General features: G+C 35.7%; 1 protein-coding gene across 1 annotated transcript in view; it reads left to right on the top strand.

Annotated features, from left to right (window-relative positions):
• VWA8 (von Willebrand factor A domain containing 8) overlaps positions 1–11,850 on the top strand; it is a 357,132-nt gene that overhangs the window by 11,000 nt on the left and 334,282 nt on the right. The window lies entirely within an intron of this gene.

The following is an 11,850-nucleotide window of genomic DNA, read 5'->3' as shown; positions in this document are numbered from 1 at the left end:
TATGTTAACTTCCACCTATGAGTGGAGTCATATAGAGTTCGTCTTTCTCTGTCTGGCTTATTTTGCTTAACATAATACCCTCAAGGTCCATATCAGTTTGTTTTTAATTGCTGAGTATTATTCCGTTGTCTAAATATACCACAATTTGTTTATCCATTCTCCTACTGGTGGGCATTTGGATACTTTCCATTTTTGGACAGTGGTGAATAAGGTGATATGAACATTCCTGGACAAGTCTTGTGATCATAAGTTTCCACTTCTCTTGAATAAAAAGGAGCTGAATTGACATGTCATAAGGTGCATGCCTGTTTAACTTTGTAAGACACTGCCAAACAGTTCTCTGAAGTAGTTGTTCTGTTTTACCCTTTGACCAACAGTGATCTTCTACATCCTTGCCAACACTGATATTTGCAGTCTTTTTATTTTATTCATTCTACTAGGTATGAAATGGTAATTCATCATGGTTTTTGTTTTATTGAGGTATAATTCATATACCATAAAATTCACCTTTTTAAAGTGTGCTACTCAGTGGTTTTCAGCATATGTGCAGAGTTGTGTGATGACACTGCCATCTAACTTTAGAACACTTTCATTACCCAAGAGAAACCTCATACCCATTAGCAGTCATTCCCCATTTCTTCCTCCTCCTCCCCTTCTCCCCACCCTGCCTTTGACAATCACTAATATACTTTCTCTTTTTATAGATTTGCCTATTCTGAACCTTTCGTGTAAATGGGATCATACAATGTGTGGCCTTTGTGTCTGGATTATTTTATAATGTTATCATAACTTACAATGTTTTCAAAGTTCATCCGTGTTGTAGCATGTATTAGTACTTCATTCCTTTTCATGGCTAAATAATATTCCATTGTATGGATATACCACTTTTTCTTCACTCATTCATCACTTGATGGACATTTGGATTGTTTCCACTTTTGGGCTATTAGGAATGTTGCTATGAACATTCATATACAAGTTTTTGTGTGGACATATGTTTTCAGTTTTCTTGGGTGTGTGCCTAGGAGTGGAATTGCTAGGTCATATGGTTACTCAATGTTTAATGTTTTGATAAATTACCAAACTGTTTCCCCAGGAGGCTGCACTATTTTACATTCCCATCAGCAATGTATGAGAGTTCTGGTTTCTCCACATTTACCAACATTTGTTAATGTCTGTCTTTTTTTATTATATCCCTCTTTGTGGGTGTGAAGTGGTATCTCATTGTTGTTTTGATTTGCATTTCCCTAATGGCTCACAGATACTTCTTTCCTCAAAATCATGTCACTTCTCTTCTCAGAATTTGTTAAATGACTCTTTAATACCTTAGGAACAAAAGTCAGTCCTTACCTTTCATGATCTGGTCTCACCCTCAGCTCCTGCCATTCTCCTTTCCTTTCTCCGTTCCAGTCATTGGGCACAATATAGCATAATTTTTTGTTCACTCTTGAGATTCTTCCACTAGACTATGTGCTTCTTGAGGGAGAATATCTCACTTCCATCTAACACAAATTTCCATTTACTCTACCTCCTAAATGGCTCTGAAATTTGTCCTCTCCCCTCTGTCCCACTTTTCTTTTGTTTTTTTGTTAAAGATTTTATTATTCCGGGCCAGCCTGGTGGCGCAGAGGTTAAATGCATACACTCTGCTTCATGGCGGCCCGGGGTTCGCCGGTTTGGATCCCGGGTGCGGACATGGCATCGCTTGGCATGCCATGCTGTGGTAGGCATCCCACATATAAAGTAGAGGAAGATGGGCACAGACGTTAGCTCAGGGCCAGGCTTCCTCAGCAAATAAGAGGAAGATTGGCAGCAGATGTTAGCTCAGGGCTAGTCTTCCTTAAAAAAAAGATTTTATTTTTCCTTTTTCTCCCCAAAGCCCCCTGGTACATAGTTGTGTATTTTAGTTGTGGGTCCTTCTAGTTGTGGCATGTGAGATGCTGCCTTAGCATGGCTTGATGAACAATGCCACGTCCGTGCCCAGGATCCAAACTGGCGAAACCCTGAGCTGCTGAAGCGGAGCATGTGGACCCAACCGCCCGGCCACAGGTCCGGCCCCTGTCCCACTTTTCTTTTACTATATTTTTTTGAATTATTTTCTTACAGGTTACTCTAGAGATTACAATTAACAATATAATTTAAACTTGTTCAGATTAATACTAACTTAATTTCAATAGTATACACAACTTTACTCCAACATAGTTCTGTTCCCTTCCACTTTCTTTGTGCTATTATTGTCATACAAATTATATCTTTATACATTAAAAATCTATTGGCACAATTTCATAATTATTATTTTATGAAGTTGTTTTTTAAATCAGATAGAAGAACAAAACAGTTACAAGCAAAAATATGTTCACACAATAGTCCCCCTTTATCCACAGGGGATATTTTCTAAGACACCCAGGGGATGCCTGAAACAGCAGATGGTACAGAATCCTATATATACTATGTTTTTTACTATATATGCATACCCTTGATAAAGTTTAATTTATAAATTAGGCACAGTAAGAGATTAACAACAGTAACTAATAAGATAGAACAATGATAGAAATAAACTGTTATGAAAGTTACTGTAGATCTTAGCAACCTCAGCATATGATGTTTTTTGCTTTCCTTATTAAGTCAAGCACTTTTGCCTTTTCACTTAACGGAGGCACTTTATAGCTCCTCTTTGGCATATCCAAATGGCCAACATGACTACTCTTGTGCGTTGGGGCTATTTTTAAGTAAAATAGGGATTATTTGAACACAAGCACTGTGATACTTGGGACAATGATCTGATAACCAAGATGGGTATTAAGTAACTGATGGGCAGGTAGCACATACAGCATGGATATGCTGAACAAAGGGATAATTCATGTCTGGGTGGGATGGAGTGGGATGGCTGACGTGAGATTTCATTACACTACTCAGAATGTTGTGCAATTTAAAAGTTATGAGTTATTTATTTTTGGAATTTCCCATTTAATATTTTTGGACTGCAGTTGACTGTGGGTAACTGAAATTGCAGAAAGTGAAACTGCGAATAAGAGGGGACTACTGTACTATCTTTGTATTTACAGATGTAATTACCTTTGCTGGTGCTCTTTCTTTCTTTGTCATGGATTTGATTTACTTTCTAGTGTGCTTTCATTTCAGCATGAAGGAAGGACTCCCTTTAGTATTTCTTGTAGGGTGAATCTGCTAGTGATGAATTCTTTCGGTTTTTGTTTATCTCTGAATTTCTTATTTTTCCTTTGTCTTTTGAAGGATAATTTTACTGGATACAGAATTCTTGGTTGACAGTTTTTTCTGTTAGCACTTTGAATATGTCATCTTACTGCCTCTGGCCTCCATAGTTTCTGATGAGAAGTCAGTTATTAATTTTATCGAGGCTCCCCTCTATGCGATGGGTCACTTTTCTCTTTGCTGTCAAGATTCTCTCTTTGTCTTTGACTTTTGATAGTTTGGCTATGATGTGTCTAAGTGAAAATCTCTTTGAGTTTGACCTATTTGGAGTTTGTTGAGATTCTTGGATTTGCAGATTAATGTTTTTACATCAATTTGTGGGAGTTTTTGGCAATTATTTATTATTTCTTTCTTCCCTCCTCTCTTACTTTCTTTTTCTGGAACTCCTATTATGTGTATGTCAATATACTAGATAGTGTTCAACGGGTTTCTGAGGCTCTGTTTGTTTTTCTTCATTCTCTTTTCTTTCTGTTTCTTAGATGAAATAATCTCAATTGACCTATATTTAAGTTTGCTGATTATTCTGCCTGTCCACATCTGTTGTTGAGCCCCTCTAGTGAATTTTTTCAGTTCACTTATTGTAGTTTTCAACTTCAGAATTTCTGCTTGGATCTATATATAATTTCTATTTCTTTATTGATATTTTCTGGTGAGATATGGTTGTCATACTTTCCTTGAATTCTTTTTACATGGTTTCTTTTAGGTCTTTGAACGTATTTATAATAGCTCATTTAAAGTGTTTATCTACTAAGTCCAGGGTCTGGCTTCCTCAGAGATAGCTTTTCTGACTGATTTTTTTCTCTTTTTAGGGGCCATACTTTCCTGTTTCTTATAATTTTTTTTTGTTGAAAAGTGGACATATTAAATAGTATAATGTGGCAACTCTGGAAATCAGACTCCTCTCTTCCCCAGGTTTCGTTTTTGTTACTTGTTGTTGCTGTTTATTTTATGATTTTCATAGACTATTTTTCTAAAGTCTGTATTCTTTTTTAAAATTTTTTTGAGGAAGATTAGCCCTGAGCTAACGTCTTCTGCCAATCCTCCTCTTTTTTCTGAAGAAGACTGGCCCTGAGCTGACATCCGTGCCCATCTTCCTCTACTTTATATGTGAGACGCCAATCACAGCATGGTGTGCCAAGTGGTTCCATGTCTGCACCTGGGATCTGAACCAGTGAACCCCAGGCCGATGAAGCGGAATGTGCGCACTTAACCGCTGTACCACCAGGCTGGCCCCCAGAGTCTATATTCTTTGTCATGTGCAGCCACTAAAGTTTCTGCTCAGTTAGCTTAGTGATCAGGCAATGATTGGGCAGAGATTTCTTAAATGTCTTGGACAAATAAATTCTCTCAGCCTTTGCCCAAGGCCTCTGTGTGCATGTTGGGCATCATTTCAGCACTCCAAAGGCAACTTACCAGTGTGTCTTAAACCTTTACTACCTGCTTTTGCAAAGCCTTAACATCAGCCAGAGATGAGAGATTAGGCCCTTCTCAGGACTTTCCTGGACATATACATAGTCCTGCACATGTGCATGGCCTTCAAGATTCCAAGGCATACAGTGGAGCTTTTCAAAGCCTCCTTTGGACATCTTATTCTCAGTTTTTCCTTTTAAGTTTTTTTTTGTTTTGTTTTTTAGTTTTTGGTCATCCTCATGTTAGCTCCAACTGGTTTTGCTGCATCAGGCAGCTGTGATGTTAAGCAATGGTTGCTGATTTTTTTTGACAAACACCCTGCGAGTAGAGCTGTTTACATACAGGGAGCTCTGAGTGGTTCAACTAAAGACAAATTCTAAGAATGGGGCTTTTCAGGGAGCTGCTGGACAGGTTGGTATGGATAATTCTCTGGCGGTGGGGCTTTTGGGAAGCTCTAGCCTATTCTGTCCTCTCCCGTGGTTGGCAGAGTGCTGGTTTTCACTATCATTTTGGGCAGTTGGTTTTTAAGACTACTACAAGCTGGGGAGAGAGATGTGAACAGGGCAAGTTAAAATACTACAAAGCTCACTGTTCTTACTGAGGTTCACCCATTTTTCTAGATTAAATGCTTGTTGGATTGGTGAAAACCTTTTGTTAATTCCCAGATTCTGAAACAGTTGATTTTGACAAATTTTTGCCAGTATTCTCATTGCTTTTATGGAAGAGTAGATTTTCAGAGGTTCTTACTCTGCTGTTCCAGTAGTGCATGTCCTCTCATTGTGGTGTTAATTTGCATTGCCCTGATGAGTAATGATGTTCAAGATATTTTCCTATTCTTATTGGCCATTTATAAATTTTTTGTGAAGTGTCTGTTAAAATGTTTTGCCTGTTTTAAAAAATTGAGTTGTTTGTCTTTTTATTGTTGAACTATAAAAGTTCTTCATATATTCTGGACATAAGTCTTTTGTCATATTTATGTATTATGAATACTTTTTCTTAGTCTCTGCCTTGCCTAGTCGTTTTCTCAATGATATCTTTTGATTGGCAAAGTTTTGATTACATCCAATTTATCAATTTTTTATGGTTAGTGTTTATTTTGTCTTAGAAATCTTTGCTTACTTCAAGGTTGCGAAGATAGTCTATTTTTTTTAATAAGAACTTTCTAGTTCTGTGTTACTTTAAAGGGATAGATCTATTTCATCTCAGTTTTAAAATTTATTGGCATAAATTTTTTCATGATGTAGCCTTTTTTAGTCTTTAAATATCTGCAGAATCTGTATGGCTATTCCCTCTTTTATTCTTGATATTGGAAATTTGGTTTTTTTTTTTTTCTTTCTCTTTTTAATCAGTCTTACTAGGGGTTTATCAATGATGCTAACTTTTCCAAAAACAAGAGCCTTTGACTGTTCATTTTTCTCTATTTCTTGTCCATTTATTTCATCAATTTCCATCCTTTAATATTTCCTTTTATTTACTTTAATTTGTCTTCTTTTTCTAGCTATTTAAGGTGGAGGCTGAGATTTTTTTTCTTTTCCCTTTCTTTTTTCCTAATTTAGACATCTGAAGCTATGAATTTCTATCTAAACAGTGCTTTAGCTCCATCTCACAACTGTTGATATGATAAGTTTTCATAATTATTCAGTTCAAAATATTTCTAATTTCCTCTGTGATTTCTTTTTAGATCCAGGGTTGTTTAGAGGTATGTTTGCTTCATTTCCAGTGTTTGGTTTGTTTTTCTTTATCTTATTGATTTCTAGTTTAATATTATCATGGTCAGAGAACATACTCTGTATGGTTTCAATCTTTTGAAATTGAAGTTATTGAGACTATGACCCAGCATATGATCTGTCATGTAAACTTTGAGAGGAATTAGTATTCTGCTGATAGTGGGTGTTATATTCTCTAAGTATTAGTTAGGTCAATGTTGACAATGTTCATGTCTTTTTTATTCTTATTGATTGTTTAGCTACCTTTTAATCAGTTACTGAGAAAGAGGTGTTAAAACCTTCTATTATGGTTGTAGATTTGTCTTATTTATCTGTGCTGTCAGTTTTTACTTTGTGTATTTTGAACCTCTGTAATAGGTATGTACACGTTTATAATTGTTATGTCTTCTTTACGAAGGGTCCCTTTTGTTACTGTGTAATGCTGACTTTATGTCTGGTAACACTTTTTTTTCCTTAAAGTTTATTTTGTCTGATTATTGGTATAAACCACACCATCTTTCTTGTGTTTAGTGTTTGCATAGTATGCTCTCTTTCATTTTTTTGCTTTCAGCTAGTCTATGTCTTTATATTTAAAGTGTGTCTTATGAACAGCTTATCTATTCTGACAGGCTCTTTCTTTGAATTGGAATGATTCAGCCCATTTATATTTAATATAATTATTGACATATCAAAGCCATTAACATTAAAGCTTTCTTGTGTTTAAGTCTATGACCCTGATGTTTGTTTGCACTTTGTCCTATTTATGTTTTTATATACATATTTTCTTGCCTTCTTTTGAGGGATAATATGTTCCATTTTGTCTCCTTTTTTGTCTTTTAGTTATGCCTCTTTTTATAGAGTTGCTCTGTCTAATGGAACTTTCTGAAGTGATGAAAATGTTCTATGTCTGTGCTGTCCGATACAGTAGGCACTAGCCACTTGTGGTTATTAATCATTCAAAATGTGACCATGCAGTCAAGGAAAATAATTTTAAATTTAACTTAATTTAAATTGGCGTTTAAATAACTACATGTGACTAGTGCTACTCTATTGAACAGTGCAGCTCTAGAGATTATAATATACACCTTTAACTTATCACCGTCTACTTTCAAATAATAATTAATCTATTTTAGGAACAGTGTGAGAACTTTTCACCACTATACTTTTGTTTACCTCCCATACCCTTTGTACTCTTGTTGTCATATATTTTAATTCTGTATAGATGCTGAAAACACCGCCACGTTTATTATTATTTTTGCCCTAAGCAGTCAATAGAGTTTTAAGAAATTATACATATGTATAAAATGAAGATAATTAAAAAATTTTTAATATTTACCCATACTTTAATGCTTTATGTTGCTTTTCATTCCTTCCTGCAGATTCAGGCATCCATCTGAAAGCATTCTCTTCAGGCAGAAGAGTTTCTTTAAGCATTTCTTTTAGTGCAGGCTTACCAGAGATGAATTCTCTCATCTGTTATCTGTCTTAAAATGTGTTTATTCTCCTTTCATTTTAAAAGGATTTTTTTTTTTGCTGGATTTGAAATGCCAGTATTTTTTTTTTCTTTAGTATTTTAAAGATGTCATTTTATTGTCTTATGGTTTCTATTGTTCCTAATGAAAAGCCTGCTGTAATTTTTGTTGTTATTCTGCTGTTTGTAAGTTTTCTTTCTTCTCTATCTACATTTAAGATTTTCTCTTATCTTTTTATCTACATCAGAGTTTGGCTTTGATGTAGCTAAGTGTGGTTTTCTTTGAATTTATCTTCCTCATATTTCTCTGAGCTTTTTGAGTCTATGGGTTAATAACTTTCATCAATTTTGTAACATTGTTGGCCATAATTAAGTTAACTTATTTTTTTTTCTGCTTTGTGTGGTCTGGTGTAAGTCTTACCTGATGTTTCATTCATTTCTGTAAATATATTTTTCATTTCTACCATGTCATTTGGTTTTTCTTTATATTTTCCATCTCATGCTTGAATGCATTCATGTTGTCATCCTTTACCATTAGATCTTTTAATGTATTTTTCTTGGTCTAATAATTCCAGCATCTGGGCCATTTTTAAAACTGCTTTGATCAACTTTTTGTCTGTCTTGACTATGGGTCACATTTTCTTGCTTTCCTGATTGTCTCATAATTTTTTATCATATTCCGGACATTGTGGATAAAAAAAGTGTAGAGATTGAAGTAAATAATATTTATCCCAGAAAAGGGCATGCCCCTTCTTCTACTTAGCCTTGCCTGTTTGTGTGTGTGTGTGTAGTTGGAGGAGGGGGTGCTGAGTTAGTCTAATCTGTGCTGGGCTTTCTTGTAGCTTTTGCTAGATTCCATTTATCTCTGGCTTTAAATGTTTTAAGGAAGGTATTGAGACTTTCCCTTCAGCACAGTTCAGGATCAGAATTCTGATGAGATTCCAGAGTTCTCTTTGTGCTTTTTATAGCTCCATCTTCAGTTCTACAAACCATGGCCAATCTCTTTTTTCTTTATAGCTGCCAGATCTTTGGATACTGAGGGATTCTCTTTGCTATTCAGTCCTGTATTCTACTTTCTGCAACTTGGATCTCTCTTGTCCTGTTGCCTTGCCTTCAGCCTCCAGAGGCCGTGTCAGTGAAGGCCAAGAGTGCCTTAGAAGGATTTATCTCAGCTCCAGCCCCAGCACCATCTTTGAGAACTGCTGCCTTGCACTTGATAAAGACTTGAATACATTATGTGATTTCTGTTGCCTTTTCTATCCCATCCCCAGCCTCCAATGGTTTGTTGCCTTGCGCTAAGGAAAGGTCCATCATGCTTCAGGAAAGATATCTCTCAGCTCCTGCCCTGCATCTGGGTTTTAGGGTACACTCCTTTGTACTTGATGAAGGCCAATGGGGAAGAGTTGGTGGGTAGGTGGAGATTTTCTTTGTAGCTGAGACTTCTCAGCAGATTAATTCATCATGCCAGCCCTGTGTGGCCACTGTAAGTTTGCTAAAAGTTTACCTTGCTTGTCCTGACACATCTATGGCAGACTCTTTCTCCTCCTGCCCTCTACCAGGTAAGAAAGCTAGCTGTGGGCCTCTTCTCTCCTTGGAAGGGCTCATTACTTTCTAGAGCTTAGTTCATTTAGGTTTCTTTGTATCCTTAGCTTTATGATGGTTTTTTAAGAAACTCATTTTTATAGATTAACTGGCTTGCTCTGATTGTTAGGTTGGAAGTGAAATTCTCTTGGAATTCTCTTCATCCTAACTAGAAGGTGGGAGTCAGGAACATTTATTTTTAATATTCATTATTTAACGGTTATGCCTAATCATATTATTGTAATAGACAGGTTTTCTTTTCTAGGGGTGAGACTAGTGACCTAACTGTTTAGCAAGTTGTTTTACTTATCTAGAGAGAAATTAACAAAACAGATCTATAACACCTTTCATGCCATAGGTACATGATAATTGAAAAAAAACCCACTCATTTTTCCTGATTTCTGGGTCTTTTCTTATTATAACTGTAGCTAGCTTTTTAAAATGAGCTTTAGAAGTGAGAATAAAATCCGCTCTAAACAGACAATAGAAAAACTTGTGTAGTTTTAGTTCTGTAGGGAAACACCTCCTTGGGGAGGAAATTATGTTTAACATTTTGTCTATACTACTTGCCAGATGTGTGAATGTCTTTTTTTTAAATGTGTGAATTTCTATAGTCATTTAACTGCTTTGAGTCTTGTTGACTATATGGAGACAATCATTTCAACATCATGAAAATATTGTAAGAATTAGATCAAATAGCGTATGTGAAATGTGTAGATAGTACCTGGCACATAGTGCTCAATAAATGAGAGTCCCTGATACAGCCATTTCTCCAGCCTTCTGATTCTTGTTCCTTTTCTTTTCCTTTACCCCATGCCTGTGGCTCTGTTGAGCATGGGGATTCCTAAGGGCTGCTGTGATTCTTCTTACAAGATATGCTAAAGCATTTTCATCTTCGTTCAGTCTCACCCTTAAAAGCTGAATCTGGAAGACAGTTCATCTAGATTTGATTTTGAATTTGCCCTCAGTTAGGTTGTTTGCAGGATCACAAATGGCAGTAGGCTCTTCAAATAAACTTCAGTTTCCCTTCACAGATCACACTTAATGTATTTACAGTGTGAAAAGAATGTTGGCCTTTTCAGTCTCACCTAGACGTGAAGCATAGTCATTGCCTGACAGCACTCAGCAGGAGACAGCACTATCCATTCCTTTTTTTAACAAATAAGATGCCGTAGTCTCCTATCTGGGGTCTGCTGAAATATTTTGTTGTAGTCACAAATGCTTAATCATTTCAGAGATCTTATTAAGTGAGAGAATTAGCAAGATTATCTATACTAGCTTTAAGGAATTCAAACGATCTCAGCGATGATATCAATTTTAAAACTTACAAACATAGGCTTTGAATGAATGTATTTTCAATATTTTGCAAATGACTGAGGGGCAATACAGTGGCTGGCTCAGATCAAGTCCCAAAGTGTAAAATATATATCTTTCTAAATATAGCAAAACTCCCATAAATTGTCACCAAAAAAACCCAGAAAAAAAAGAAAAACATGACATTTTCTGGTTTACATACTTTCAATTTTTATTACTGTTTTCATGCATCTCTCACGTAATCAGAATTTTTCATTTTTTTTGTGTTCACTTATTAGTAGCTTACCCTTTGAAATTTATCTGAAGAGACTTTATACTGAAAGTAGTAGGATGGTCCATAGACTTCAGTTCACGTTTCGTGGGCTTGCTATCCAGTCATCATTGTTCCTACCTAATAGTCACAATGTAAGTATCCTTGTCTACTATTGTTTGTATTTTAAGATGATGGGAGTGTATGTTTTACCCCAGAAGTAAATTGTTACATTGTCTCTACTAGTCTTATGAACAACTGTGCCCGTTTATAAGAAAAAGACTGTTGGGAGTTTGGTTAACGTGAAATAGGCAAAGTGGCTGAGCTAATAAGTCAACCAAAATCGCAGGTATCCACGTCAGCACTATGTGGTTGCTATATATTGATTGGACAGATATATTGTATTGCATAACATGTTTTGTGCATCTATTTGCTGTATTATGTTCAAATATTTTATTCTTTGAACTTTTTCTTCCTCTCTTAGGGACTGTTTCCAAAATGGGAAAATTACAGTTCTTTGGCTTCACTCTTGCTATTACATGATTGATTGGAGATTATAGTCTTGGTTATGAGAGAACTTTGATGGATTTTTTTTTCTCATTTGGACTTATTGTAAAGAATATTTTAAAATATCTTGGAAATGGTGTTTTGTTGAAGTTTGATACCCTATTGCTTTCCTTCTTCTATTTGTGCTTCAATTTTGCTTCCTGCCTTTTGGATATTTAATATTTTCAAATGAAATATACAGTGATAGACTTTTGTTAGGGAAAGGAACTTTAGCAATTATCCTCTCTGAAACTCATTTCATAGCCAGGAAAGTAGGACCATTAGAAAGAGGTCAGAAGGCTAATTAGTACCAAAGCCCTGATTTCCTGACTTCAGTTTGATTT

Source organism: Equus quagga, chromosome 6, assembly GCF_021613505.1.
Source record: "Equus quagga isolate Etosha38 chromosome 6, UCLA_HA_Equagga_1.0, whole genome shotgun sequence".
Lineage (NCBI taxonomy): Eukaryota > Metazoa > Chordata > Mammalia > Perissodactyla > Equidae > Equus > Equus quagga.
Note: the sequence above shows the minus strand (reverse complement) of the source record. Positions and strands in the feature narration are given on the sequence as shown.